Source organism: Ursus americanus, chromosome 3 (assembly GCF_024610735.1).
Source record: "Ursus americanus isolate L20-20 chromosome 3, mUrsAme1.1.p, whole genome shotgun sequence".
Lineage (NCBI taxonomy): Eukaryota > Metazoa > Chordata > Mammalia > Carnivora > Ursidae > Ursus > Ursus americanus.
The window spans coordinates 87857739-87883859 of NC_142129.1; the positions used below are offsets into that span (position 1 = coordinate 87857739).

Genomic DNA, 26121 nt, shown 5'->3' on the forward strand with positions numbered 1-26121 from the left:
AAGAAAGGAAGTAGGCAGAGGAAATTTCCAGGATGTGAATGAAGGGAAGCCCCAGGACAACAGCTGTCTAGCTGGGTTCTGGTTAAATCCTCTCAGTGGAATTTCAAATGGATTATTAGAAAAGTTTTAGACTTACAGAAAAATTGAGAAGAGAATAAGAGGATTTCCATATATCCTTTGCCTGTGTTCCCTATTTTAACACCTTGAATTAGCATGGTACATTTGTTATCATCAACGGACCAATATTGATACATTGTTATTAAGCAATGTCCATACTTTATTCATATTTCGATAGTTTATACCAAGTGTCCTTTTTCTGTTCCAGGATCCCATCCAGGATAGCTCACTACATTTAGTTGTCATGTCTTCTGGCTGGGGCAGATTCTCAGACCTTTCTTGTTCTTGATGATTCTGACAATTTTGAGGCATACTGGGCAGGTATATCATTGGATACCCACTATTGGAATTTGTCTGATGTTTTTCTCATGATAAGATTGAGATGATGGGTTACTGGGAGGAAGACATCAGAGGTAAAGTGCCATTTTTATCACATCATATGAAGGGTAATTATTACCCTAGTAGTATGTTTATGTTGATGTTGACCTTGATCATCTGGCTGAAGTAGCATTTGTCAGGTTTCTCCACTGTAAAGTTACTACCTTCCCCTTTTCACACTGCCCTCTTTGGAAGGAAATTACTATGCACAGCTCAGATCTAAAAAATGAGAAGATATACTCTCCCTCCTTGAAGGTGGAGTATCTTCATATATTATTTGGAATTCTTCTGCGTGGGAGATTTGTTTTTTCTCCCACATTTATTAGTTTACTTGATCATGTATTTGTATCAGCTCAGATTCACGGATATTTATTTTATACTTTGGATTATAATACAATACTACTTTATTAACTTTGTTGCTCAAATTGTTCTATCTTTGGCCATTTCAGTTGACTCCCGTGCACCTTTGGCATAACTCTGTCAATACGTGTATATGTGTGCTTCAACATTTCCTTACTTTCTGCCTCTAAAAAAGCTTCAGGCACATCATGTATATTTTTCTGTACTAGTCCAATATTCCGTCATTTCTCTAAGTAGCCCTGGTTCCTTTTATTGGAGAATGGTATTAGAAAACAAGATGTGAGCACTAGGTGTGCTTGTTGCTAATGGGTTATCATTTATTTTGGGGCCTTTTAGCAACAGCAAACAAATATATGTATGTTTACTAACCTGTGTATATACACATATCTGTAAGTTTTTATACATAACTAATTGCATATATAGTAAATTAAACATGAGCTCATTCTGATGTATCCAGCTCTACTCCATTACAACATGGATCATTCAGGCCTCTTCCAGTTACTTATCTGTAAACTCCCATTCCAGCAGTGAAAAATCTGACTCCCACCATCTGCCATCCATTTACTCAATTGTGTAATTCCAGGATATATGGGTAGCAGTATCAGAATTGTTAACTCATAACCCAGTGTGTGCCTTTAGTCTTACAGACTCCTCTTGCCATCAAAGTTACTTATATTAACACCTTTCCCTTCCATCCCTGCAGCTAGATTGTTTCATATATTTTAACAGTCAGATGCTCTTGTCACAGTAGCTTCCCCAAAAATTCTAAGTGATTTAAAAAAAATATTGTATATGTTAATGTTCACTCTTTGTGCTTTAAAGGCCCATGGATTTTGACAAATGCATAGTCATGTGTCCACCTTACAGTATCACACAGAACAGTTCTATTGCCCTAAAAATCCGTTGTGCCTCCCCTATCCTAGAACCTTTGGCAGACACTGATGATTTTACTGTCTGTACAGTTCTGCCTTTTCCAGAATGTCATATATTTGGATCATACAGTCTCCCTTTGTGGTTTGGTAGCTCACTTTGTTTTATTGCTGAATAATATTTCATTGTACAGAAGTACTATAGTTTATTCATCCACTCACCTATTGAAGGACATCTTTCAGTTTGGGGCAATTATGAAGGACTACTATAAACATAAGCATGCAGGTTTTGTGTGGGCAGAAGTTTTCAATTCAACTGGGTAAAACCTAGGTGAATATCTAGGTGTATGATTGCTGGACGACTATATTTGGCATTGTATGAAACTGCCACACTGTCTTCCAAACTGTCTTTCCATTTCCAGTAGTAAAAAATGAGAATTCCTTGTGCTCTGCATTCTCACCAGTATTGTCAGTGTTTGCTATTGTCTGTTTTTTGAAATTTTAGCTTCTAATGGGATGTAGTGTTATTTCCTTGTTGCCTTAATTTGTAATTCTCTCATCACATATAATCTTGAATATCTTTTCATTAGTATTTGCCAACTGTATTTCTTCTTTGGCGAGGTGTTAGTTCAGATACTTTGCCCATTTCTTAATTGGGTTGTTTGTTTTTTTTTTATTGTTGAATTTTAAGAGTTCTTTGTATATTTTGAAACAAGTCCTTTATCAGATATGTGTTTTACAAATATTTTCTCCCAGTTTTGGCTTGTCTTTTGATTCTCTCTTAAACATGTCTTTCACCGAGCAGAAGTTTTAAATTTTTAAAAAAATATTTTTATTTTATTTATTTGTCAGAGAGAGAGAGAGCACAACCAGGAGGAGCAGGAGCAGAGGGAGAAGCAGGCTCCCCGCTGAGCAAGGAGCCCAATACGGGACTCAATTCCAGGACCCTGGGATAATGACCTGAACCAAAGACAGATGCTTAACCCACTGAGCCACCCAGGCATCCCAGCAGTTTTAAATTTTAATAAAGACAACGTTTTATTTCATGGGTTATGGTTTTCGTATTGTATCTAAAATCTCATCATGAAACTCAAGGTCTCTGAGCTTTTCTTCTAAAATTTTATAGTACTGTGATTTATATTTAGATCTACATTTTTAGTTAATATTTTGTGAAAGGTCTGTGTCTAGATTTATTTACTTTTGTATATAATTATTCATTGTTTCAGCACATTTTGTTGAAAACATTATCCTTTCTCCATTAAATTACCTTTGCCCTTTGTGAAGGATCAGTTGCCTTTATGTAAGTCTACGCTGAGTTCTTTACATTCTACCACAGACTTATGTGTCTATTCCTTTATCAGTATAATCTGACCTAAGTAAGCTTTGCAATAAGTCTTGATATTGGGTAGTGCCAGTTCTCTGACTTTGTTCTTTGGTACTGTCCTAGCTATTCTGGGTCTTTTAACTTTTCTATATAAACTTTAGAATCAGTTTGTCAATACACGCAAAATAGCTTGATGGGCTTTTTATTGTGATTAAAATGAATATATAGACTGAGTTGGGAAGAACTGGCATCTGAATAATATCTGAGTCTTCTAATCCATGACTATCTTTACGCTTATTTAGATCTTTGATTTCTTTCAGTAGAGTTTTATAATTTTCAGCATAGAATCTTATACATATTTTCTTAGATTTTTATCTAAGTGTTTCATTTTGGGGTGCTATTATCAATAGTCTTTTTTTAAATTTCAAATTCCAATTGTTCATTGCTGGTATATAAGAAAACAATTGACTCTTGCATATTAACTGGTATCCTGTAAACTATGCTATAACCAGCTCTTCGTTCTAGGATTTTTTTTTCTTTTTCTTTTTTTGGATTTTCTACAGAGACAATCATGTCATCTGTGAACAGTTTTATTTCTTCCTTCTCAATAGGTATTCTTTTCTTTCTTTCTTTGTGTTATTGAGCTATCTAGGACTTCTAGTACTACATTGAAGTGGTGAGAGAGAACTTTTTTACCTCATTCCTGATTAGGAGGAAAGCATCTAATTTCTTACTATTAAGTATGATATTAGCTGTAGGGTTTGTTTGTTTGTTTGTTTTTGGTAAATGTTCTTTATCAAGTTGGGAATGTTCCTGTCTATTCCTAGTTTGCTGAAAGGTTTTTTGTTTTGTTTTGTTTTTTGTTTTTGTTGTTGCTTTTTTTTTAAACTGAATGCATGCATGTTGAATTTGGTCAAATGCTTTTTCTTCATCTATGAATATATTATACGATTCTTCTTGTCAAATCTTCATCATGCAAAATTTGGGGAGATCCTGGAGTTAAAACTCATGAAAGTGTGGGTGAAGCCACTAAGACTGGACTGCCAGGATTTTTTTTTTTTTTTAACTCTCAAGCTACTCCCAACTCAGCCTCCAGCAATTCATTAAAATTAACATTTCGTTCTTGTTATTAGCATACAGCTGCAGCAGCTTCTGTTCCTAGAGAGTTGGTTTCAGCTGTGATTCTTTATATTCACTTGTCTCTCAAGATTTCTGTCTCAGAAGGTCAGTCTGCTCTGTGACCTTAGTTCTCTGGTAAGTCTAATAAAAGTCACTGTAGTTTGTACAGATTTTTTTGAATAATATTATCATTGGTGAATCCTATCAAACATTTAAAGAATTAATTCCAATCCTTCTCAAACTCTTCCAAAAAATAGAAGAGGATGGTTCAATATCCATAAGTCTATTTGATACACCACATTAACAAAATGAAGGATAAATATCATAAGATCATCTCAATAGATGCAAATACAGCATTTGACAAAATTCAACAGCAATTTATAATAAAAACTCTCAACAAACTGGTTATAGAGGGAACATACCTCAAAATAATAAAAGCCGTTTATGACAAGCCCACAGCTAATATCATACTCAACAGGGAAAAGATCAAAACTTTTCTTCTAAAATCCAGCACAAGACAAGGATGTTCGCTCTCACCACTTTTATTCACCATAGTACTGGAAATCCTAGCTGGAATTATTAGGTAAGACAAAGAAATAAAAGGCATCCAAGTTGGAAAGGAGGAGGTAAAACTCTCACTATTTGCAGATGACATGGTTTTATATACAGAAAACCTAAAGACTCCACCAAAGAACTGTTACAACTAATAAATTCAATAAAGTTGCAGGATACAAAATCAATATATAAAAATCAGTCATGTTTCTATACACCATTAACTATTGGAAAGATAAATTAAGAAAACAATCCCATTTACAGGGGTGCCTGGGTGGCTCAGTCGTTAAGTGTCTGCCTTCGGCTCAGGTCATGATCCTAGGGTCCTGGGATTGAGCCCCGCATTGGGCTCCCTGCTCAGTGGGAAGTCTGTTTCTCCCTCTCCCACTCTCCCTGCTTGTGTTCCCTCTCTCGATGTGTCTCTCTCTGTCAAATAAATAAAATCTTAAAAAAAAAAAGAAAAAAGAAAACAATCCCATTTACAATTACATTAAAAAGAATAAAATCCCTAGGAATGAATTCAACCAAGGAAATGAAAGACTTGTACACTGAGAATAAGAAGGCATTGATGAAAGTAATTAAAGACACAAATAGATGGAAAGATATTCTGTGTTCATGGATTAGAGGAATTAATATTGTTAAAATGTCCATATTACCCAAAGCAATCTATAGATTCAGTCAAAATTCTCATGGCATTTTTCACTGAAATAAAAAAAATAATCCTAAAATTTGTATGAAACCATAAACAAAGCCATAAGAACAAAACCATAAGAACAAAGGTAGAGACATCAATGTCCTGATTTAAAACTATACTACAAAGCTACAGTAATTAAAACAGTATGGTTTTGACATAAAAACAGACACACAGATCAATAGAACAGAACAGAGTCCAGAAATAAATGTATACAGATATGGTCAATTAATTTATGACAAAGGAGCCAAGAATATACAATGAGGAAAGGATAATCTCTTCAATAAATGCTGTTGAGAGAACTGGACAGCCACATGCAAAAGAGTGAAACTGGACCATGATCTTACACCATACACAAAAATCAACTCAAAATGGATTAAATACTTAAACATAAGACCTGAGCCCATAAAACTCTAGAAGGAAACATAGGAAACTCCTTGATATTAGTTTTGGCAATGATTTGTTGGACTTAACACCAAAAGCAATAATAAATAAGTGAAACTACGTCAAACTAAAAAGCTTCTGCACAGCAAAAGAAACCATCAACAAGATGAAAAGGCATACTATCAAATGGGAGAAAATATTTGCCAACCACATATCTGATAAGAAGTTAATATCCAGTATATATAAGAATTCATATAACACAATAGCAAAACAAACAATCCAATTAAGAAATGGGCAGAGGAACTGAATACACATTTTTCCCAGAGAAAATGTGCAAATGGCCAACAGGTACATAATAAGGTGCTCAACATCACTAATCATCAGGGAAATGCAAATCAAAACCACAATGAGACATCACCTCACTCCTGCTAGAATGGCTATCATAAAAAAAGACAAGAGGTAACAAGTGTTGGCAAGGATAGAGAGAAAAGGGAATTCTTGTACACTGTTGGTGGGAATGCAAATTGATACAGTCTCTGTGGAAAGCAGTGTGGAGGTTCCTCAAAAAATTAAAAATGGAACTACCATATAATTTTGTAACCCTGCTTCTGGGTATACCTTCAAAGGAAGTAAAAACAAGTTACTGAAAATATATATTGAAAATATATACCATATTTATTGCAGCATTATTCATTGTAGCTAAGATATGGAAACAACCTTAGTGTCTGTCAACAGGTGATTGGCTAAAAAAGATGTGGTACATATAATGGAATATTATTCAGCCATGAAAAGAAGGAAATCTTGTCATTTGTGACAACATGGATGGACCTTGAGGGTATTACTCCAAGTGAAATAAGCCAGACATAGAAAGACAAATACTGCATGTTATCAGTTTTACATGGAGTCTTCTTTTTTTAAAGATTTTACATATGTATGTGTGTATGTATGTACGTATGTATGTATGTATGTATTTAGAGTGCACGAGCTGGGGGAGGAGCAGAGCGAGAGGGAGAGACAGAATCTCAAGCAGACTCCAGACTGAGTGCAGAGCCTGACACAGGGCTTGATCTCAGGAGCCTGAGATCATGACCTGAGCTGAAATCAAGAATCAGACGTTAAACTGACTGAGCCAACCAGGTGCCCCATATGTGGAGTCTTAAAAAAAAAAAAAAAAAAAAAGATAACTGTATGACATGATGGATGTATTAATTAACTAGATGGGGGAAATCTTTCCATAATGTATACATAGAACACCATGATGCACACTTTAAATATCTTATAATTTTATATACAATTATACCTTAATAAAGCTGAAATTTAAAAAAGAAAGAAGAGAAAATTAGAGAATCTGCAGTGATAATTCTTTTTAGAAGTATTAAGGAAGAGGTCCAAAAACTAGCGTAAAGGATTCATTAGATACTCACAGTTGTAAAGGAATTCTTTTAGAAGCCACAATAGGGTGCTGTATCAGTCCTTTGTCTTGATTTCTAAGACTCTACTATGAATAGAGAGACTTCACAGTCTCTCATGGGTGGCCATGATTTTTCCCATCTGGAGCTGACCAGAGCTGATCATCATGATCTAAAGATATAATTGTGATGCTTCCTGTGCTATAGAGCAGTGAAAATTACACTGTTGCTAATGAGCAGTCAGGAAAACACCAGAGAACCAAGAAACATGTGTTTTCTCAGGCTCAAACCTCTGGAGAATCCTCCTAGATCTATAATGTGGTGATCATTCTAAACACCCCAATATGCAGAAACCTCTGCGAAAGTGGGTAGGGGCACATAATTCACACTTCTTGATAAGGCTCCTGGAAATCTAAAGTCACGATAATCTTATTTAGCTCATTCCAATGTTAAGCTCTTTCCTGCCATACCTCTTTCACCTAAAATATTGCTGTATCGTCCTCACTTCCTTCTCTACCTTTGCGTTACCTGGAGTCTAACATATTTTTTCTTAGTGTTAATCATGTAAGGAAAGTTTAAAAAGCTAAAGTAAATCTGTAGACATGGTTGCTTCCCCTAAATAAAAATCCCATACAGTCCTAGGTATCTCCATTATCCGGTGTCCCGTCTATTCTTCCCGAGATCTTAATGTACGTCATATATTGATCCCCGAAGATCTGAGTAAAGGCCCTTCAGTCTGAGGTAACACTTGCAATTTGCTTGCTCATTTTACAGTTCTACATCTACTTGCAAAAAACTAACTCTGGAAGTTTGATGAGATAAAATTTAAAGAATCCCAAATACAATCCTGTCACATTCTTTTTTATCATATCTAGGTAAATGCCTATTTCGGCCTATCTATCATAGAGAAGGTAGAATATTTTTCAACAAAGGTGACATTATTTCAAACCCTATATCTCCCATGCTCTCTTCCAAAACACCACTAAGTCACCTGTTCACACACATCTCTTCTTTTGGAAAGAAAGTTTTGGTACAGGGCAGCCTTTTAGGTGCCTATTGATTTTTTTTCCTCAGCGTTTGATGTTTCAATGGTAGTCGGCCTCAGTATTCGCAATGCTTTGTCAGTGTCTCAAGTTATGTTTGGAAAAGAACTTGTCCCAATTCTCCACTTCGCCTCCACTTCATGCAGCTGGTGGTGTCATGGAAATTCTCTTCCAGGTAAACATGAAGAAACCCTAAGGCGATAATACTTGCCCTTCAGTTGGAGTAATTACCTGGCCTTTACCAGTTGTAGACCTTTGGGTGTTGAGAGGAATCATTCGACAGGTTCTTTTTTAAAATACGCAATGATTCTTTAAAGGATGAAACCCCGTTTCATAACATGCAATTTTGTAAACCACTCTGTTTAGAAAACCGGGCTCCCTCTGGTTTCCCAGCCCCGGTAGCTCCGCTTGACGCATGAGGTTGGGGCTGCGTCGGTCATGCCACTTTAGATTACTGGATCTCACAGGGTGCTACAAGGCGGACACACCCCAGGCTGACTCACTGAGTGGGAAGTTTAAAAAGATGGTTTTCCTCAGCCATCAATTAGATAAACCACATTTTCCAGGAGAAAAACAGCATCTTGAAAAGTTCTTTACAAACAAAGCTCCCTTGCTCATAATGCTTTTGGTCATGTTTTCTTGTGAAGGGAAGTATGACTTTAACCTTAATTGCACTTACAAATTAGCAAGTAAGATATAATGCCACCCTTTCCCCCTTTCCTTCCTTCCTTCTTTCCTTTTTTTTTTTTTTTCCTCAGAAGGAGACACTTTCATGATTTTAGCTCTGGTAAAATTAGAGCATTCTTCCTCTTTGCCTTTCCCCTCAAAGCTGTGGTTTTGACCAACCACGTGGTGAATAAGTTATAGACGCAGGCCCAAGTTCTGTTTTCTTCTGTTCTGGCTACTCTTCTTTATACATTTTCTTTCTACCTTTTATTGCAACATTCTTGAAAAGGCATGAGGAGAAAGCATTTATAGATTGTGCCTTTTTGAAAATGGTAATTTGGATTTAAGATGTATGTCAAGAAGCAAATAGTGATTTGAACCACCTTGTCTTCTGTTTTTCCAGTGCTGGCTGCATGTGTGGAAAGTACTGGGTAAGAGTACAGTTCTGAAGGACATAGGACAGACATATTTGTGGTTTCTATCTTCTGGTGTACAATGTACCTAATGTACACTGAGTGACATATTCAAAAGCAGACCTTCTTTATCATATAAAAGAATAAGAGAAAAACCATGCACTCAAATGTTTTGCACAAAACGGGACATAGGAAGCATTGTCCTGTTGGACAATAAGTGAGCAATACAGTCATCTTGCCTTGGTGCTTACCTGAAGGGAAGGATGACCTGTGGGCATCCTTATGTCAGCTCACAAAAGGACTCCATGGTATTATATGGTGCTGATAGAGCAAAGGCTGAGCAGACTTTGGATACTGATTTTGCTTCTCATATCCAAGTTTTGAAGGTCTGTCATAGGCATCCATCCTACCTGCCTCCATTTTTCTCTCTTTCCCAGCTAAGGCAATCTACCAAAAGCTTATGATTAACTGTTACGCTCTTTCAGACAGCTGTAGGAACCCGTTTTAGAAGTCAGTGATGAACACTGTTTTTGATGAATATTTCATCACAACCATCCTAATATTCTCCAAGGTAATAGATGGATTGGGGAAATTCATGAACAAGGAAAAGCAAAGGAAAAAAAGAAAGTCACATTAATATGTTCTAAGATATCACAATGCACCTAAGACTCCAGAGGATCTAACATAAGCTTTTTTCCCCAATACATTTGATTTTGAGTAACATGTTAACATCATGTTTTCAAAAAGTGCTAGGTTCCCTCAGACTCTCTCCTGACTTTTGGGCCAGCAACCAGAATTGGTTAAGACATCCATTAAGAGGTAACAGGTAGGTTTTTAAAAAGTAACTAAGGTGATTTAGCAATAAATGGCAGCATTATTGGGTCCTAGACCCCAAAAGAAAGTAGATAGACCTATTATTTAATGTTATGTCAAAGAAACAGGGGACCCTGATGAGGGACCTAACTAAGACCTTAAATAGCTAAGACCTCTGACTGGGTAACTTCTCTTGCTAGTTAGTTAATGGTTACCTTTTCTTCCTAAAGTGTTAAAACTCTGGGTCCTAACCTATTTTGAGTTGTCTGTAGACTAAGTTTTCTTTTTTTTTCCACAGCAGAATTTTGAAGTGTCCTTGAAAAGCACTCCTGGGTAAAAAATGGTAAAAATGAAACAACTGACTGCCCATTCCCTTCCTGGGAGTTCCCTATACAGACCCTCAACTCTGCTCACCCTAACATCCCAAATCTCAGCTCCATCCAGTTATGTGCTCCTGAAAAATCTACATAATCAAGACAACTTGGCCCATTTAAAGCTTGTTGTCCAACTGCAACTTGATCCTGAATACTTTTGGAAATGATGCTCTACTCCCAACTTAGCATTCTTCCTTAACCATCCTGCTTTCCTGTCATCACTGTCATTTTGTTTGTCTTTAAAAATGGAGTTATAACATGACTTCCTTATTTGTCCTGGGTAAATTGATATAGACAACATATATTAAGCACTTACTATGTTCTAGTAGCTATCATCACAACGATGCTTGAGGTAGGAACCATTATTATCCACATTTTACAGACGTGGAAGATAGTTTCTGAAGGTCACTAGTAAGAGGCAGCTGGAAGGGGCAGAGTTGGCTTACTAACCATGGTTGTCCCTCTCTAGGATCCCAAGCTCTAAAGCACCTATAAACTATACTTATCTTTCTTTATTCTCTTCTGATAAAAAATAGATGTATCTTGAGGGCATGTGAGGTGATGAGGACTGGGTATTATATGCAACTAATGAATTGTTGAACACTATATCAAAAAATAATGATGTGCTGTATGTTGGCTAATTGACCAAAATAAAAAAAGATAGATGTATCTTCTCTGAGCCCTGTATGTTACTTATATTTTTATTATACATTTGTTATCAGAATCCTGTTCTCTGAAATTCTCAGTAATTACATTTGTCTTTCTTGTGAAGAGGTTTTGTTTTGTTTTTTGTTTTTTGTTTTTTTTTTTAAGTAGGCTCCATGCCCAGTGTGGAGCCCAATGCAAGGCCTGAACTCATGACCCTGAGATCAAGACCTGAGCTGAGATTAAGAGTTGGACACAATGTACTAAGCCACCCAGGTGCTCCCTGTCAAGTAATTTCTAATAAGATGTTAGGAATTCTGCTATAGAAGCAGAAATATTCAGTAATCTCTGACCACTGTTGGTGGAAATTCAGTAAGTATATTCACCCTCATAGATAATGATGTTGGTATAATTTGGTAAAGTAAAAGTACTATGATTCACCTGCCAGTGAATTAGTGTCTCAGAAAATACCAATTTTCCTGGAGTAAAGATGATTCAAAGTCAATAAAGATTTTTCCACAAAGAAAACATCAGACCCAGACAACTTTACAGAATAGTTCTACCACACATTCAAGGGAAAAATAATTTCAATGTTTCACAAAACTCTTCCAAAAGAATAGAGAAAGAGAAAATACATCCTACCTCATTTTATTTTATTTTATTATTATTATTTTTTAAAGATTTTATTTATTTATTCGACAGAGATAGAGACAGCCAGCGAGAGAGGGAACACAAGCAGGGGGAGTGGGAGAGGAAGAAGCAGGCTCATAGTGGAGGAGCCTGATGTGGGGCTTGATCCCATAATGCTGGGATCACGCCCTGAGCCGAAGGCAGACGCTTAACCGCTGTGCCACCCAGGCGCCCCCCTACCTCATTTTATGATGAGCATTTTGATGTTCAAGCCTGACCAGAACAAATTATACAAATTACATAGCAACTACACTTTTGAACAAAAATGCAAAATATTAGTAATTAAATAAAATATTGGCAATCTGGGTATAGTAAAATATAAGAAGTTAAAACATCACCAGTAAGGAAAGTTTATCTTTGGGTTGCAATGTTGGTTTAATAATAAATCAATTAATATAATTTATCAAATTGTTAAAGGGAAGAAGACAGATTATTATCTTAATAACAAAGCATTTAGAAAAAGCATTTAAGAATTCAATATCCATAAAGACCTAAATATAAGAGCTGGAATCATAAAACTTCTAAGAGAAGACGTAGGCAGTCATCTCTTGGACATCACCCTTAGCAACATATTTATGGATAAGTCTCCTATGGCAAAGGAAACGAAACTCCTGCGACTACACCAAAGTAGTAAGCTTTTTTGCACAACAAATGAAACTGTCAAGGAAACAGAAAGGAAACCTAGTGAATGGAAGAAGATATTTACAAGTGATATATCTGATAAGAGATTAATACCAAAATATATAAAGAACTTACACAACTCGACACCAAAAAAAAAATCTGATTAAAAAATTGACAGAGGACCTGAAAAGACATTTTTCCAAATAAGACATATAGATGACAAAAAGATGTTCAACATTAGTAATCATCAGGGAAATGTAAATCAAAACCATAATGAGGTATCACCTCACATCGGTCAGAATGGCAAGTATCAAAAAGATAAGAAATAACAAATGTTAGTGAGGAGGTAGAAAAAAAGGAACCCTTGTACACTGTTGGTGGGAATGGAAATTGGTGCAGCCGCTCCAGAAAACAGTTTAAAGTTTTCTCAAAAAATTAAAAATAGAAATACCATATGATCCAGTAATTCCACTATTGGGTATTCATCCCATCAAAATGAAAACACTAATTTGAAAAGATATATGCATCCCTACCTATTTTATTGCAGTGTTATTTACAATAGCTAAGCTATAGAAGCAACCCAAGTGCCCACTGATAGATGACTAAAGAAGATGTAGTCTATATATATCATATACATATGATATATATAATGGAATATTAATCAGCTATAAAAATGAGATTTTGCCATTTGTGACAACATGGATGCAATTAGAGGGTATTATGCTAAGTGAAATAAGTCATACAGAGAAAGATAAATGCCATATAATTTCACTTATACATGGGATCCAGAAAAAAAAAGAACAAACAAACAAAATCCAAATAGACTCCTAAATACAGAGAATAAACTGGTGGTTTCCAGAGGGGAGATGGGTGGGAAGCTGAGCAAAACAGATAAAGGGGATTAAGAGGTACATACTTCCAGTCATAAAATAAATAAGTAACAGAGATGAAAAGTACAGCATTGGGAAAATAGTCAATAATACTATAATAATGTTGTATTGTGACAGATGATTACATTTATTGTGGTGAGCACTAAGTAATGTAAAGAATTGTTGAACTGATATGTTGTACATCTGAAACTAAAATAACGTTGTATGTTAATTATACTTGGATAAAAATATTCATTATGCATACACGATGTAAAAAATATTTTTTATAGCTATAAGCAAGCTATAGATGCGGTGAACTTCCAATAAAAATCACGAAAATGATTGTAGATAGCACTGTGGGGCTGCAGGGCCTCGTCAGCATGTGTCAGCAGGAGGTGGTAGAAGACACATGGAACTGGACTCTGAAGGTGCTGGACGGAGACAGTCAGATGATAAAATTAGAGATAAAAAGAGAGAGTTTTTTGATTTGGGAGCACATTTCTACCTTACACAACTTAATCTCTTAACAAGGATTCTAGGAGACAATGTTAATACACAGCTAGGATAATTCTCGGATGCCTGGAAAAACCAACAGCACCCACCAAGTGAAGGAGATGTGCCAGAATTGCCATAGCAGGAAGTGGAGGAAGGGGTCAAAAGTTCACAGACGTAGACACTCAAAAGTGGATATAGTATAAAGACCAAAAATCCTATCAGCTGACTATTCTACAGGAGGGCCTGGAAGACACTCCATTTATTAGAACAATAAAGAATGTGCTAATGAGACAGACACCGGCGTTACTGAGAAACTCTTTCTCTTTAAGGTTGGAATTGTCATTACAGACCTGGCCTCACAGATAACAGTGGGGATGCTACAGGCCAGGAGGTGTGGCTTAACCATCAGAATGGAGGTGGGCACAGTTATCACAAACAATGGTAGGTTACAGTGGCAGCCAGGAGCCGCCACGGAGATATTTAATAGAATACGGTCTCCCTACGTGCCCAAGAGATGGACACTACTCTGACCTAGGCACACTGGGCTTAAGTAGAGGCTGGGTGACCAGAAGATAGGATCCTACACCACCACAGCACTCGGTAGTCATTTTTCTTGCCTCAAGTCTTGCCTCAAAGGAGGTAAAAGTCATTTGCCAGTGGGGGAAGGGGAAAACCCAAACATATAGAGGAATGTTGGGCACAGGGACAGAGTTGACCTGAAGTGGTAAATGGTTCTCCTTTTGGGACAAGGGCATACAGAAGTGAAGGAATAAAAGGAATCCTGACCCAGGTCCAGCTCACAGAGTGTCCACTGAGGCTATGGATTCAGTCAGTGGTCATTTCTCTCAGTCCTGAATTTAAAATGGAAACAGTATACTTGGTAGTTGGCATAATCTTCACATTTATTTTTTGATTTGTAGAAGGCCAAGTTGAAACCTCTGAATGTTCTCTCCTCTCTCCCACCAAAATAGCAAGTTACAAACAATATTGTGTCTTAGAGTTGAGGGCGGATGCCAGACATGAGTGCTGCCCTAAAAGTCCTAACGTGTGCAGAGTTGCTGGTCTCTGCCATACACTCATTTCTTAAAGAGTTATTTATTTATTTTATGGGGGGAGGGGCAGAGAGAGAGAGAGAGAGATTCCCAAGCAGACTCCCTGCTGAGCATGTGGTCCTACATGGGGCTCAGTCTCACAACCCTGAGATCATGACCTGAGAGAAATCAAGAGTTGGTCACTTAACTGACTGAGCCGTCCAGGCACCCCTGCCATACACTCATTTAATTCACTTTTGTGGTCCTTACAAAAACCAGATTGATCCTGGTGGATGATAGCAGTCTACTGCAAGCTCAACCATGGGGTACTCCCAGTCATAGGTGCTGTGTCAGATGAGGTATCTGTGAGGGCAGATTAACACACCCTTAGGTGCATGGTATTTTTTTAAAAATTTATTTTGCTTATTTATTTTTAAAAGATTTTATTTATTTATTTGACAGTGAGAGAGACAGCACAAGCAGGGGGAGCAGCAGAGAGAGAAGGAGAAGCAGACTCCTCACTGGGCAGGGAGCCCGACTTGGACCCTGGGATCATGACCTGAGCCGAAGGCAGCCGCTTAACTGACTGAGCCACTGGGCGTCCCTGTACGTGGTATTTTAAATTCACATGATAACACTTATCAGTGAGTGTTCCCAATATAAGAAATGCTTATTGCCAGCAGATGAATGGTGTAAACAATGGACCCAGCCAGCCTCTGCCACTGGTCACTTCAGGGCTAGCACAATGGACTCAAGAATGAAGTAGATGGTGGTGGCAGGGTCCAACACCAAGTGCTCCTAGTCATCAAGGCTGGGCAAGCTACTGCTGCTACCAGATGTTCAACCTTCCAGCAACAGAAAGCTATCCTGAACCCCCTGATTCCTGGAGAACATATCATGGAGAACAAGCAGCCACTTGGGGGTAAATTGATTACAGTGGATCTGTTGTGGCTTGAATTGTGGTTCCCAAATATATATGTTGAGGTTCTAACATGTGGTATCTGTATATGTGTCCTTGTTTGGAAATATGGTCTTTGAGGGTGTAATTAAGATGTAAGTTAAGAGGAGGTGGAGTAGAGCAGGTCCTTAACCCAATATGACTGGTATCCTTACAAGAAGAGACAAAGAGATACAGAGGCAGACACAGATAGGAGAACACATGTGAAGACATAGACACACGGGGGTAAGATAGCCATGTGATGACAGAGTCAGAGATAAGGAGTTATGTAGCTGTAAACTAAAGAACATGAAGGACTGCCGACAGCCACAAGAGGATAGGAGAGAGAGCCACAGCCCTGCAATACCTTGATTATAGACTTGTAGCCTGCAGAATTATGAGAGAATAATTTTCTGTTGTTTTAAGCCATCTAGTTTGTGATAATTTATTATTGTAGCCCTAGAAAATTAACACAGTACCTCTTTCTTTTCTTCTTTCTTTTTCTTTCTCTCTTTCTTTCTTTCTTTCTCTCTTTCTTTCTTTCTTTCTTTCTTTCTTTCTTTCTTTCTTTCTTTCTTTCTTTCTTTCTAAAAAGATTTTATTTATTTATTTGACAGAGGAGCCAGCGAGAGAGGGAACACAAGCAGGGGGAGTGGGAGAGGAAGAAGCAGGCTCCCAGTGGAGCAGGGAGCCTGATGCGGGGCTCGATCCCAGGACTCTGGGATCACTCCCTGAGCCTAAGGCAGACGCTTAATGACTGAGCCCCCCAGGCGCCCCCACAGGACCACTTTCACCCTTGGCCGGGGCAGCAGTTTATCTCATCTAGAACTGATACATATTATGGGTATAGTTCACCTTTCCTGCCTGCAGGACCTTGGCCAGCACATCTTTTGCAACTCCCATACCCAGTTTTGACAGTAAATGGATAAGTACAGGCGTCATGTCCTAAGAAGGCCTTGATAATCAGTCTCAGATATTTATGGATAAGGGGCTGAGTGATGCTTTCTATAAGTCACCTAGACTAGCAGAGGTGCTAGTAGAGGAGGAGAGGGATCTAGAAAAGGTGGTGGAGAAAAGGAATTATAAATTACATCTTCAGATAACTTAAGTAGTTGAGTAATTAACAGTCTATAGTCAATTTCATTAGTCTTCCTTTTGTTGATTCCCTCAGAAAAAAGGACAAGCAGAATCCTGAAAGGGCTCAGCTATAGTGGACGTAGTATACTACATAATCACGAAGGCACTCATTTCCCATGCTGCTGGAGTATTGACAGCTGACAGTTTGTAATTGGCTCTCTATAAGAATTGCTTTTGGCTGAAGGGAGCTGCCTTACCCAATGTTATATTCCCTTTGCATAAGTAGTCTACACGCAACATTTGGTAGATGTGGGCATTAAAAGGCCTGGTTCCTTTACCTCAATTTGGGACATCTCTGAAGGGCACCCCCAGTTCCAGGGCTCCCCATGATATCCATTGAGGCCTCTAACAAGCTGAACCACAATTAAACTTCTTTCTCTGCCCCATCCTGCTTGTCTTGCTCCTTCTCAAGTATAGACTGCAAGGCATAAGATCCTGCACATGAATCCCCATTTCAGAGTCTATTTCCCAAGAAAACCCAGGCAGGCCAAGACAAGATTTACTGTGAAGGAAAGACATTCCATGCTTATATATTGGGAGAACAAATATTGTTAAAATGTCCATACTACCCAAAGCAATCTACAGATTTAATGCAATCCCTCTCAAAATACCAATAGCATTTTTCACAGAACTAGAAAACATAATCCTAAAATTTATATGGAGCCACAGACAACCCTGAATAGACAAAATCATCTTAGAACAAAACTGGAGGTATCACAATCCCAGATTCCAAGATATATTACAAAGCTGTAGTAATCAAAACAGTATGGTACTGGCACAAAAACAGAACAGAATAGAGAGTCTAGAAATAAAACCACGATTATATGGTCAATCTACAACAATTGAAGCAAGAATAAACTTTGAGAAAAAGACAGTCTCTTCAATAAATGGTGCTGGGAAAACTGGACAGCTACATGTAAAAGAATGAAACTTGACCACTTTCTTACACCATACACAAAAATAAATTCAAAATGGATTAAGGACCTAAACGTGAGACCTGAAACCATAAAAACCCCAGAAGAGAGCACAGGAAGTAATTTCTCTGATAATGGCCATAGCAACATTCTTCTAGACACATATATCCAGAGGCAAGGGAAACAAAAACAAAAACAAACAAACAAACAAAACCTATTGGAACTACATCAAAATAAAAAACTTTAACAGCAAAGGAGACAATCAACAAAACAAAAAGACAACCTACTGAATGGGAGAAGATACTTGCAAATGATACATCCATTAAGGGGTTAGTATCTAAAATATTTAAAGAACTGATACAACTCAACACTAAAAAACCCAAACAATTCAATTAAAAAATGGACAGAGTCATGAACAGATATTTCTCCAAAGAAGACATACAGATCAACAACAGACACATAAAAAAAGCTCGATATCACTAATAATCAGGAAAATGTGAATCAAAACCACAATGAGATCACCTCACACCTCAGAATGGCTAAAATAAAAAACACAAGAAACAAGTATTGGTGAGGATATGGAGAAAAAGAACCCTCGTGACTGTTGGTGGGAATGCAAACTGGTACAGTCACTGTGGAAAACAGTATGGAGGTTCCACAAAAAATTAAAAATAAAATTGCCATATGATCCAGTAATTCCACTATTGGATATTAAGTAAAGAATATGAAAACCCTAACTTAAAAAGATATATGTACCCCTATGTTTATTGCAGCATTATTTTCAGTAGCCAAATTATGAAAGGAACCCAAGTATCCATTGATAGATGGATACAGAAGATGTTGTGTGTATATATATACACACATACATACATATATTGAGTTGTATATATTTATACACACACACACACACACACACACACACACACACACACACACAGAGGAATATTATTCTGCCACAAAAAAGAATGAAACCTTGCCATTTGCAAAAACACAGATGAATCTAAAGGGTATAATGCTAAGGGAAATAAGTCAGGGAAAGAAAAATACCATGTAATCTCACTTATATGTGGAATTTAAAAAACAAACAGACAGACAAAGAAAAAAGAGACAAATGAAAAAAAAGAACTTTTAATACAGAGAACAAACTGGTGGTTACCAGAGGGGGGACGGTTGGGTGCATAGGTGAAATAGGTGATGGGGATTAAAAAGTGCTCTTATTGTGATGAGCACTGAGTAATGTACAGAATTGTTGAATCATTATATTGTACACTGAAACTAATATGACACTGAATATTAATTATATTGGAATTAAAAAGTAAAAAAAAGAAGAAAATATGGGACAATACATATGAATAGAAAGATTTACTGTGGAACTTGAGAAACTGATCCTAAAGTGCAAAATCCAAGAATAATCAAGAAATTCTTAAACATAAACAAAGTTGGGAAATGGGTGATGGTGCTGAGGGGGACTGCACTATCAGATATCAAAACTTACTATAAAAATGTAGGAAATAAGACAGCTAATTTTGCTACACATAAAATTCAAGTGGATTAGTGATTTATTTGTAAAAGACAAAGCTAAAAAACTTTCAGATGACAACATGGAGAATATCTTTATGAATCAGGGTAAGGAAAAATTTCCTAAATAAGACACAGAAAAGCATAAACCATAAGGAAAAGATTAATAAGTCTGACTATGTTAAAATTAAGAATTTCTTGTCTACAAAAGTCACATAAACAAAATGAAAAAGTAATTCACAAAGTAGAAAAATATAGTTGAATTCATAAACCTCAAAAGTTTAATATCCAGGATATATATGCATATATATATATATAAATGTATAAGTAATATTATATATAATATCTAGATATATTTATACCTATAAGTATAGATATATTTATCTTTCTACATTATATATAATATTACACATAAGTATATAATTATATTTGTATAAACATATCTATCCACATAAATATATCTATGTGTATTATACATAATATATATTTATAAATTTATATATATAAACTCTACATACACATATACATATATGTGTATATATATAAATTACACATATATACATATATATATACTGTCTATATATATTATATATAATATATATTTATACATTTAGAAATTTATATATATAAACTTTACAGACCAATAAGAAAAATGAAAACCTCCATTTTGGAAACAAAAGATATGAGGAGGTATCATTTACAGCATGAATATAAATCTTTTAAAAATAATTTACAATAAATTGAGAAGTATCTAAAACTTTTTATACCACCCAGATACATACCAGTTAGGCAGAAAAGGTGTCTGTTGGTTTTTAGACTCTGAATATAGACCACCACTCATGTATTTTGTTTATCTATGTACATTTCTTTATACTTTTCCAATGATTTCAATCCTCATTAAAAAATCACCTTAAAAATATTTGTAATATATTATTTAACTATTAAGCAAAATGTGGTTCCATTTCAACTAGACTTCAAGCACCATTATTAAAAAGTTAAAATGAATAAAATTAGTTTAATTAAAATTCTTAAAGTCTTTAAAATTAATGAAAAATTAAAATTCTTTCACTGTGCTTAAGAATCATACACAGGGGCGCCTAGGTGGTGCAGTCGTTAAGCGTCTGCCTTCGGCTCAGGGCGTGATCCCGGTGTTCTGGGAACGAGCCCCACATCAGGTTCCTCCGCTAGGAGCCTGCTTCTTCCTCTCCCACTCCCCCTGCTGTGTTTCCTCTCTCACTGACTGTCTCTCTGTCAAATAAATAAATAAAATCTTAAAAAAAAAAAAGAATCCTACACAAACGTGTGTGCATGTAATGTGTGTATAATAGCTGTGAAAATCTATTTTATATATTTATACGTTATAAATATTGGAATATGTTTTTAAAAATTAGCCCACAAAGAATTCCTGATTCAGTGGATTTCACGTATGGTATAAACTACCCAGGAAATATCAACTAGACATGAGGTATTTGACCATACCCCTCTCACTTCCCATTTGTCTAAAAATACCAAACATGTCACGTATGCCCTACCTCTCCTCTCGCACTCAGTCCCAGGCAGTTATCACTAGTATGTAGCATCTTTTCCGGCAGGGTACCAACGCTCTATCCCAATTCTTTTCCACAGAGTGTCCCAGGCAGCCAGTATCAATTCCTCAGAGTTGGCAAGATGAATGAAACTTACTTATCATCTCTACTCTAGACCAAGCAGCATGAAAAAACAGACATTTTTCTTTTTGTCTTTTAGGAACTGTTCCTACAAATCACAGAGACAAAGTATTTTTCTCTCATCCATGTGCACCCCTATTTGTAATCTTAAGCATCAAACCTGGGATTGGAAGGACTCTCGATGAACACTGGCACACAGTGCTACCTTCGAATGCTAGAAGAGTTTGTTTTTGTAAAAGCCAGTCTTATTTTAGTACTAGTCACTTTAGTCACTGTAACCAAAATTATGTAAACTTTCTAAATAGACTAAATATTCTAAAAATACAGTGAAACACCAGCCTCCACACCAACCAAGTCACAATATGGGTGTCTGACCTAAACCCACAAAATGAGGATGATGGGAAGGTCATTTATCAAACTGCAGTGGCCATCACATGCTCCCACCACTGTGTCAAAAACAAAGGCAACCAAATGGCTGTTATTCAAAGTTATCCCATTCTCTTTGGAAAAGCATTTCATCCCTGCATACCCTCAAGGCTTACCATATTAGACTTACAACTTAAGTTCCATAATTATATCAACAAGTCTTTTGAACATCTCCCCATACTTTGAAAAATGGTGCAACTATTTCTAACTTTGTTACTATGTTTTCAGAATATCCCTTGAAGAAATATGAGTGTGTTCCGTGGAAAAAGAATTTGTCCAATCTATTTATTACTACTTATAGTGCAGCCTTGAGTATTCTGAACCTTAAATGAACTGATTTGACCATTAGGAGGAGTTGTGAAGATAAATATGTCAAACATTACAATGCAGGCAGTGTTTGTCTACGTTTGCTCCCCACCTGTGAACGTAGGTTTCCTAAGGCCTCTTTCTCTAAGCATTAATGCCATACCCATGAGCTTATGAACATATCCACTCAGCAGCCGTACTCTGGCTGCTCTTTTTCTTTCTCCTCTCCTCCTATAGTTTTGGGTAATGGAGGTCCCATGACTGATGCCTTGAAATTACTGAAGCATATTCAGTAAAATAGAGAAATGTGTTTTGCTTTTTTGCTGTCACTTGCCAAGCTGCTGACTTATACCTGCTATACTGCATTTACTTGAAAATACTCCAGTTTGGATAATATAATGCATGTGTGTAAGTTATCTGAAATCTACAGTCTGGAGAAGCTGGTTAACATTTGAGGTTCCCTAATGCTGAATTCACACTTTATGGTGGGTTAGTTAGCCTCTGAGAGACCCTATTAGGTGTCCACTCTCCAGAAGAGAATACATAAGATACTTTAAATTGCAGTCTAAATCTCCATTATTGCATTTGCTGATTAGAAGTTTTCATTGGTGAAATGAGCTAAGATCAAGATGTGTGATCAGCAAGGAAATTAGTGTGGGCCCCTTTACCCTTTCACAAATAGGGTATAAGAATCTGGTGAGCCCAACATACTAGCACTTCTGCAGCAAACAAAGCTTTAGGGCTATAACTACATTCCCCACCACAGCCACTTTCACCACAACCACTTAAGGGAGGATTTTGTCATCTTTACTTATTGAAAAAGAAGTGATCTTGTTGCCAAAGTTTTTCCTGCATCTCCCCTGAGAAAACCTGTAAAGCAAGGTGCTTTCAGAGTGGAGTAAGGACAGACAGTAGAAATTTTAGACTGCCTAGAGGAACAGCTAAACTGTTTTGGTGACTGTTAATAAATGCACATGTGGCAAATTCAGTTCAAGATGTTTTCATTGTAACAGATCACTGAGGCTTGGAGGAAGGTGTCATGGCTCACTTCCATCTCTAGCTGTTAAAGGCTACTCATAATTATCAAAGAATCAGAAATTGTCTTGTGACAGTTCTCAACAGCTTTTATATGACTACAAAAATAGAAAATGAGTGATACCTATTGATGCCATGGATGTGGTGGAAATATAAATGGTTACTATCTTTTTGGAAAGCAACTAAAAAATATCTACTAAAATTAAAAATTTGCATACTCTTCAGCCCAATAGTCTAACTTTTGGGACTCTATCCTGTGAGTCTGAATGTCAAAATATATAAAGGAAAATATATTAAAAAATTATTGCAGCATTGTTTAAAGTGGCAAAAAAATAAAATGTAAGCTAGATGAATGCCAACCAAATGGAAACACTTAAATAAATTTTGCATGGAATATTATGCAACATTAGCAACTATTATTAAGGAATAATTAAGCTATGTGAACTGACGTGGGACTTGGGGGTATTCCAAAATGTGCTGAATGAGGAAAATGACCTGTAGGGAAGAGTATTTAATATTCCACTTTTGTAAAGTAAACAGTGACAAAAAGGTGTATGGAATGTGCAGGTACATTAAATTACAAAAGGATACAGAATGTGGGTGTGGGAGGGGCAATGAGAGCAAAGGATAGAGTGGGGAAGTGAGGTAAGCAGAAAATCAAAGTCGAGAAAAGACTACTAATGAAGAATCCATAATAGGATATGATGTGTATGAAATTATATGTGTATATGTATGCTTACAAAAATTAGAACAAGATGGGTCTCTACCTACTAACTTATGAGAATGTCCATTATGTATTAAACAGAAAAAAGAAAGAATTAAGTAATGGGTACCTTCTGATTCTGTTCCAGGATAAAGGAAATAAACTGCACCTCTATACAGATTTATCTATGGCTATATGTGTTTGCCTGAGAAAAAATAAAGGTGTGGAAAGATACGCAATAAGATCTTCAGGGGCTGACTTTAGGATGGGGTGGGCTAATAGGATTTGGCTGCTGGGGTGGGTGATTGTAGATTTCCTCACTTTTGAACTACTACAAAAAAGTATTATTTTCGCAATTTGAAAAGAAAACATGCAAATTAGAGATTCTGGATATTTGAACAATTTTCTAATTAATTCTTTGGGAAAATAGTTCTTAAAAATTTTTAAATAAATTTTTACTTAAAAAACTTATTTTAAACCATTAAAGCTTCATTAACTTCACCAATGTGCTGAATCCTTATTGGAAACCCTTAAGTTCCTCATTTTGGTCAAAGAGTTAAAGTAAGTTCAAATACCGTAATGAAATTCTTAAGCAATGACTTAACTCTTACAGCTCTCAAAGTAAATCATGTTCATTGTCATTTAATCTTGTTCACTGTCATTTTTGCATAGGAGTAAAAGTTCTGGCTTTTGAGAGCTATCAAAAAAAGCATTTTCTGGAGCTGTTACTATATGGTAGGCACTGCTATGCTTTTTTTCTTTTTTTTTTTTTGAGCTATAATTCACATACCATAAAATTTACCTGCTACTCCCCAAGAAACAAAGGTCAAGATGGGAATAAACATGAATTATATTGGCAAATGTTGTTGTTTTTAATTTTAGCTCTTGTAATAGAAGTTCAGTTGCTTCCCATGGGTATCTTTTACATAGAGCTACATGAACATCCCTATTCAGGAGGTGGGATCTGGAGAGCAGATTTATGTTAAATAATTTGCCCATAGCAACTCAGAGCTGGTTTGATCTTTCAAACGCTGCCTGTAACCACATGTGACCTATTGTCTCCAGGATCCTGAGTCTTCCTTCACTGATAGTTGGTTGTGCATGTGGTTACTCAAAGGCTATGAGACATGAAATATATTTCCTGGTTATTTCCTCAGTTTAAGGAGGTGATCAATATCACCAAACCTTTTGAAGCCTTTTGCAGGCTTATCTTTGGGTACTGCGATGACAGAAAATGTACAGAAACAGAAAATAGAGATGAAAAGTCATCCAAACCCTATTTAGTAAGCATGTAAGTTTAAACTGAGTTTTGATGGAGGTTGAGGAAAAAAAAATTATTGAAAAATAACATCAATAGTAAGCTGAGTGAGACTACTATGAGTTAAGTTTATCGAATTTTCTCTGATGTGCTTCATACGTAGTGATGACACTTAAGCAAACATCCGTTTTTCTGGTTTAAGGGTATAGCATAAAATGCAGAAAAAATAAAGATGTACAAATGATGTTCAATCTTCTATCTTTATGATTCTGATTTTTGTTAAATTAGTAGAATAATTCTCCTGAAAACTAGCATTATTAATCATGATGTGACTTCTAAGGAACTCATTTGATGGAAAGTGGAGTGAAAAGGAAGTTAAAACCTCTGTGGGGGTTTTCTTTGATGTCTTTTTTTTTTTTTTTTTGTCTTTGTTTTTGGCAGGGGTTAGAGTGCAGTTAGGGAAAATAAGTGGTACAGAAATGGGACTGTGTGATTTAGGAATAAATAACTGAGTAACGTGGCCCCAGTGAGACCCAGAGGTTGGGCTTGGAGGGTGGGTGTGAAGGGATGTGAACTGAAAGCAAGCCCATTTTTACTTTTCGTATTTTTGCTTTTTTAATCTAGGGTTACATTTGAGGCTGTATTTATCTCTCTAGAAGATTATCAGCAGAATGCAGAAACAAAGAATACAGAAACTAGGCTTTATTTCAGCCCTGTTGTGTGTATGTATGTGTAAACTGGCAAGCTATAAGCTCTAATGAGCTTAGAAATGGTATACCAACTTCTATCTCCCCATAGCATCAATGTTTATCTACCTCTCCCACAATTAAAATCAGATGTCTGACCACAAGCAACGAGTGAGGCTTTGCTTACCTTAATAATGACTGCTTGTAACCTCACTATTTGGCCACTTAAGTGCTACCGGCCCTGTGAATCGAATCAGCAGGGAGGAAGAAAAGTGTCAGTGTCAGAATCCACTTCAGGCATTTAAGCTGACTCCACAATTTACAAAAACACTCATATAAACAAATTCCAACCTCAAATATTTTTCTCCTACTCCAAGTCCATCAGATTGCAAGTTAATTACTAATTCTAGTTGACTGCATAACTCAACAGACCAAAAATGTGTAATCATTTGCTTAAAGGGCAAATGATTTGGGAAATTTCACCTAGATGTTTTTATTCATGTCATACAAAATTATGTATATTACCATTATTCAACATTTAATCATAGCCATTTTCTAAATAGTTTGAAATGTCAAGTCAAATCTAAATTCTCTAAATTTTGAAGTGTTTAATTCCACTAAGAATAACAAAACAGGAAGAAATTATTCAGAGCTAATTATGCAGACCATTG

The 26121-nt window shown here is 36.4% G+C and overlaps 2 long non-coding RNA genes across 7 annotated transcripts in view; one reads left to right on the forward strand and one right to left on the reverse strand.

Moving 5' to 3' along the window:
* The window catches only part of LOC123789418 (uncharacterized), a 202368-nt gene that overhangs the window by 60826 nt on the left and 115421 nt on the right, over window positions 1-26121 (reverse strand). For 3 of the 4 annotated variants that reach the window (XR_015724064.1, XR_015724062.1, XR_006778815.2), the window contains one exon: window positions 25638-25691. The exons of the other annotated variant lie outside the window; for it this stretch is intronic. This is a non-coding gene — a long non-coding RNA (uncharacterized LOC123789418). The remainder of the gene's footprint in view (window positions 1-25637; window positions 25692-26121) is intronic. 4 annotated transcript variants of the gene reach the window in all.
* The window catches only part of LOC123789420 (uncharacterized), a 149021-nt gene that overhangs the window by 41229 nt on the left and 81671 nt on the right, over window positions 1-26121 (forward strand). Inside the window, exons 2-3 of one of the 3 annotated variants that reach the window (XR_015724065.1) lie at window positions 15326-15785; window positions 21116-25188. The exons of 1 other annotated variant lie outside the window; for it this stretch is intronic. This is a non-coding gene — a long non-coding RNA (uncharacterized LOC123789420). Of the gene's footprint in view, window positions 1-15325; window positions 15786-21115; window positions 25189-26121 lie in introns of those variants that run through there. One more of the 3 variants, XR_015724066.1, reaches the window with a different exon arrangement.